Raw genomic sequence first — 6,283 nt, forward strand, 5'->3', positions numbered from 1 at the left:
TTGTGACCATTTCGTGTAAGCAAATTACGACCTTTCTGACCAAAATGGTCGCAGTGGTTTAGGGTTTGGAGCCCCCTGAACAGCTTTTGACCAATTGGTCTAAAATGGTCATAAATTTATGACCAATTCTTCGAGGGTCACTGACAGAAGGTCATAAGTTGACATATTTCTTGTAGTGCCCAAAGAATGAGGGCGGTATGGGATTCCGAGACCTTTACTCCTTTAACCTAGCAATGCTTTCGAAGCAATGTTGGCGGCTTGTCACTGACCCACATTCTTTATGTGCCCAGGTGCTGAAGGCGACGTACTTCCCAAACTGCAGCATACTCGAAGCCACTTTGAAAAATGGCGCATCTTTTACCTGGCAAAGCATCATGAAGGGAGTTGCTACGTTCAAACTGGGATATATATGGAGGATTGGGAATGGTGAGAGCATCAATATTTGGAATGACCCCTGGGCACCAGCAAGTCCAGATAGAAAAATTATCTCTGCACGTGGGCCGACTGTGTTGTCAAGAGTTAGCGATCTAATAGACCCAAATACTGGGATGTGGGACGAAGATCTTCTTCTATCTATCCTGAACCCAGTGGACGTTCGGAGAGTGTTGCAAATCCCACTTAGTTACAACTCATTTGAGGATTTCATCGCTTGGCATCCAGACCGAATGGGAATTTTTTCAGTAAGGTCTGCGTACAAACTGCAATGGAGTCATACCTACCAGGCGCAGCAAAACTTAAGGGAGAGACCGGGGGGGGGTTCAAACTCACCTGAAATATGGACGAGGCTATAGAAGCTAAAAGTTCCACGAAAGGTTTCAATCTTCTGTTGGCGTTCGCTGCATGGAATAATACCCTTAAAATCCATACTTACTAATAGGCATGTTGGTTCAGATAGTGCATGTCCAATATGCCACCAGGGACCCGAGGATGTGCGTCACTTGCTGTTTGATTGCTCTCATGCATTATCTCTATGGGGTCAGCTGGGTATTCTATATATAATTGAAGAGGCTAAAAAGATTGACCGGTCAGGCTCAGTCATTCTGGAACATCTACTAACAGCTGATGACTGTCCTGCTCCGCTCAAACCAAACTTAGATATAAAGCAGATTATTGTGGTGGAAGTATGGTACCTTTGGTGGATTCGACGACAAGTTACACATGATGGTAAACGCCTGGACCCAGCAAAATGGCCTATTTCTGTCCTTGCAATCACAAATAACTACCACGAAACCTTTTCAAAGAAGCACACCGATCCGGTGAATACTTGGTGCAGACCTGAACCGAAGTTTGTGAAACTGAACGTCGATGCAGCGTTTCATGCTGATGTAGGGGCTGGAGCAGTAGCCGCAGTTCTAAGAGATAGCAAGGGGAATTTTTTTGGCTGCTCAATGCAAATACTTTCCTCATGCCTATGATGTTGTTACTTCGGAGGCAATGGCAATGAGGGAAGGGCTTATATTTGCAAACTCACTGGGATTTCCAAGGGTGGAAGCTGAATCGGACTCGCTCGTGGTGATACAATATTGCACAGGTGAAAGCAGATGGTGGGACGCAGTTGCTGCGGTGTTCGCGGATTGCGTGGATGCGGCGTCACTTATCGAAGATCAAGTTTAAACATTGCCTTAGATCTTGTAATCAGGCAGCGCATGAGCTAGCCAGCTTTTGTTTTTGTGATAAGATCTCGAACTCCTGGAGTGATGGGGCCCCGGCCTGTATTACTTCCAGTTTGGTGGATGATATAACTTCTGTTGATTATTAATAAAGCTAGCCATGAAGACCTTCCTAAAAAAAAGATGCTCGAGAGCCGTAGCCACTGTTGGCTTCACCTAAGCGACGAAACAAGGCGTCGAAAGATGCAAACAAATGCAAGAGTAGCTATATGCAGCTAAAGTTGCATTTTAATTATAAACCACAACATTGTCGGCATTCCACAGCATTTGGTTGACCATGTGCATGCACACGTGACTAATTGTGTCCATTTCAGTAGCATGAGTAAGTTTGGGAGTCGTCCGACGGAGTAAATCATTTGCCAATGCCGAATAAAAATGTAAAACTGATCAAAAATGAAAATGGAAAACCTAAAATGCAATCGGGCGCTAGTTATCATGCAAGCTATGTGTATCGATGGTTTTTGCGTAAAAGTTACAAAAAAAATCTACATGGAAAAAAATGCCATGGGCGCTGGTTACCATGAAGAGACATGAGCGATTGGAAGGAATGGATATGTGATCTAAATAGGAATATGAATAGGGATATGGATATGAACTGATTTTATATAATCGGATGTAATTTCCTTATTTGCTTGGATGTCTTATACTAAGACGGTAAAAAAGAAAGAATCCAGAGCCTTGTGAATGTCGGCAGGCGCCTAAAATTAAGATGGGTTAAAGAATGCCAAGGGGAAGCCAAATCCCGGATATGAATATGGACATGATCTTGTAATCTGATATGATCCCATCCTCCGAGATTCCAATGTTTGCTTCCATCTAATGAACTATTTATACGCATGATCTAGGCTGGTTCGTTTGCATCAACACAACATTGTCCATCCATCGTTTGTCTTGGTCCAAGTCCAAGTCCAACAATGGCATCATCATCGTCCCAGTTCGCATTCTCCCTGCACGACGGCAGCCTCACCGTCGGCGGAGCCGTGCTCCTCTCCGGCGTGCCGTCCAACGTTGCGCTCTCCCCATTCCAGGTCGACCCGTCGTCCTCTGATGCGCCGGCACACCTTCTCGAGCAGGCCACGGCCGCCACGGGCCGCGGCGCTTTCCTCGGCTTCACGGCCCCGGCCGCCACCGACCGCGCGCCGTGCCGCATCGGCCAGTTGGCCGGCCGGAGGTTCCTCAGCGTGTTCCGCTTCAAGACGTGGTGGAGCACCATGCGCGCCGGCGACAAAGGCCGCGCCGTGCAGCCCGAGACGCAGTGGGTGCTCCTCGACGCCCCCGAGCTCGGCCCCGGCGGGTGCGTCTTCGTGCTCCCGCTCGTGCAGGGCAACTTCCGCTCCGCCATCTTCCCCTCGGAGGACGACGAGGACGGCCTCGTGCTCTGCGCCGAGAGCGGATCGCCGGCTGTCACCGGCACGGACTTCGGGCGCATAACCTACGTGCACGCCGGCACCGACCCCTACAAGGTCATCCGCGAGGCCTACGTTGCCGCCCGGGTGCACCTCGGCACCTTCAAGCTCATCGAGGAGAAGGCCCTGCCGCCCACGGCGGAGCGGTTCGGTTGGTGCACCTGGGACGCGTTCTACCTCACCGTAGACCCCGCCGGCGTCTGGCAGGGCGTCTCGGAGTTTACCGACGCCGGCGTGCCGCCCCGCTTCATCGTCATCGACGACGGTTGGCAGAGCGCGAACCGTGACGACGACCCCCCACACGCCGACACGCCGGGGCTCGTCCTCTGCGGCGGGCAGATGACGGCACGCCTCTACCGCTTGGACGAGGGCGAGCGCTTCCGGCGGTACAGGGAGGGCGATCTGCTGCGGTGCCCGCCGGAGCTCTTCTACGACAAGAACCTGCCCAAGACCGTCGTCCGCAAGGCCTGCGAGATCGAGGGCATCCTCAACGCCAGGAAGAAGGCGGCGGCCGCCGAGGTGTCAAGCTTCGACGCCAAGCTCGAGCAGCTGCGGCGGGAGCTGGAGCAGCTGCTCGCCAAGAGCGCGGACGTCCTCGACAAGCTCCGCAGCCGGGCTGAAGGTGGCGACGGCGGCGAGGTGGGGCTGAAGGCGTTCCTCAAGGACATGAGGCAGAGGTTCCCATCGCTGGACGACGTGTACGTGTGGCAGGCTCTCTGCGGCGCGTGGGGCGGCGTGCGTCCGGGCACGGCGGCACTGGACACCGTCGTCGAGCCCGCGCGCCTCTCCCCTGGCCTGGCGGGCACCATGGACGACCTGGCCGTGGACCGCATCGTGGAGGGCGGCATCGGGCTGGTGCAGCCGCAGCACGCCGGCAAGCTGTACGACGCCATGCACTCGTGCCTCGCCGGCGCCGGGGTGACGGGCGTGAAGGTGGACGTGATCAACACGCTGGAGTACGTGTGCACGGAGCATGGCGGCCGCGTGGAGCTCGCCAAGGCCTACTACGCCGGGCTCTCTGATTCCATCGCCGCCAACTTCGAGGGCACGGGCATCATCGCGAGCATGGAGCAGTGCAACGACTTCTTTTTCCTGGGGACGAGGCAGGTGTCCATGGCCCGTGCCGGCGATGACTTCTGGTTGGGCAACGGTGACGACGCCTACTGGCTGCAGGGCGTGCACATGGTGAACTGCTCCTACAACAGCCTGTGGATGGGCCAGTTCGTACGCCCGGACTGGGACATGTTCCAGTCGGACCACGTGTGCGCCGCTTTCCACGCCGCCTCCCGCGCCGTCTCCGGCAGCCCCATCTACGTGAGTGACTCCCTTGGCTGCCATAACTTTGCCTTGCTCAAGACCCTTGTGTTCCCGGACGGAACCCTGCCGCTGTGCCTCCATTATGCATTGCCCACCAGAGACTGCCTCTTCAAGAACCCTCTCTCGGATCAGGAGACTGTCCTCAAGATGTGGAACCTCAACAAGGTACAAAATTATATTTCAGTTAATTTTGATTCTCAATTCATTACAACATCAAATTTTAATTTTGCCACGGTATCCTCACTTGACATTAATTTAAGTTACTTGTTATGCCATGGCATCCAAACTTGTGTTAGAATTAATCTTGACATGTGTACACCTGCATGCGTGCATTGCATGTTAGTGGTCAGAGATGGCCGTAGTCGTTGAGTCAGTTGTGGACTAGCGTGAGTCTAGGAGTTGGTTAGTGGAGTAGTTCAAGTGCTCTGCCTTTTCATTATAGTAGGGAGAAAACTGTACAAAGCTGTTCTAGTAGTTTTTAGCTGCATGTGCATGCATGTCTAGAGCGATTCTAGCAGAATATAAGTCAAGTTGATAGCTGAACACGGCTGGGTAGTGTTTGGTCGTGGTGTCTAGAGCGTACGGGCATGTGTTAGTGCTGTTAATTGCAGTAATGAAAGAGAAGGGGCCGTGAGGGCTAGCTAGTGAAAGAAAATGTTGTGCATTTGTTCTCACCGGGAGTAAAAAGGCAAACCTAGTTTGCTCCATGGTCAAGTGTGTGTACGTGTGGGTTTCTCATCATGTGTGTGTGTGTGTGTGTGTGTGTGTGTGTGTGTGTTCATGAGTGAAAAAAAGAGAGTTGTGTGAGGCAACCAAGAGGTAGAAGAAGAGGGTGCTGGCTGCGAGGAGGCGGCGCCAACAACTTGATTTGTGTCTAAATTATTCTCAAGCACAAGTACATAACTGAATTATGCCATGGTGTTCTACATTCCATTTTGACTTAATTATGCCATTGAGTTTTCAGTTTGTTTGTATCTGAATTACCTAAAACTTTGCATGTTTTTGCAGTTTGGAGGTGTGATTGGGGCGTTCAACTGCCAGGGAGCAGGCTGGGACCCCGCAGAGCGCCGCATCCGAGGCCACGCACATTGCTACAAGGCAGTCATCGGCGAGGTCCACCCAACTGATGTCGAGTGGGGGCAGAGGGAAGAGACGGCAGCCATGGCCGACGGGCAGAGTCCGCCGTGTACAAGCACCACTCTGGGGAGCTGTTCCTGATGACCCCTCAGTCGGAGCCCATCCACTTCACCATGCAGCCATCCTCGTACGAGATATTCACATTTGCTCCGGTGATGCCAGTGGCAGGTGGGGCCACCCAGTTTGCGTCGGTCGGCGTGGTCGACATGCTCAACTGCGGTGGCACCATTGCTGATGTTGGGGGCGATGGCGCGGAGGTGATGGTGAAGGTGAAGGGGGCGGGGAGGCTGGTGGTCTACTCATCGGCGAGGCCGGAGAGGTGCACGGTGGACGGGTCTGAGGCTGCGTTCGAATGGGGAGTTGGCGGGAAGCTGGAGGTTGCTGTCTCTTGGAAGAAGGACAAGGAGGGCGGCTCTGAAGTGGTCTTCTCCTACTAGCCATAAGATTATCAGCTCTACTTAGTAATAAATAATGAATAATGATTGCTATTGTGCTGTGTGATGAGCGCACGCACGCACGCACGCAGTATTAGTACAAGTTTGTTTTCACTCTAGGTATATCACATTTTGAAGCTGCAACTGCAACTATATTTTTGGTTGAAAAGATGGTTTATGTTTGCGTTGATGAGAATTTACCTCAGTTATGGTTTTGTTTTCTAGCTCACTACTGCAACTGTCTCAAATAGAAACTTGATCTGAAAAAAGAAACTCTCTTCGTCCCCAAATAGATGATTTATAATCTAATTTAAAATTT

At 52.1% G+C, this 6,283-nt stretch overlaps 1 pseudogene; it reads left to right on the top strand.

The window, feature by feature from the left end:
* The first annotated feature begins 2,584 nt into the window (after nucleotides 1-2,584).
* Nucleotides 2,585-6,036, top strand: LOC119357012 (annotated as a pseudogene).
* Nucleotides 6,037-6,283: the final 247 nt, after the last annotated feature.

This window comes from Triticum dicoccoides, chromosome 1A (genome assembly GCF_002162155.2).
Source record: "Triticum dicoccoides isolate Atlit2015 ecotype Zavitan chromosome 1A, WEW_v2.0, whole genome shotgun sequence".
Taxonomy (NCBI): Eukaryota; Viridiplantae; Streptophyta; class Magnoliopsida; order Poales; family Poaceae; genus Triticum; species Triticum dicoccoides.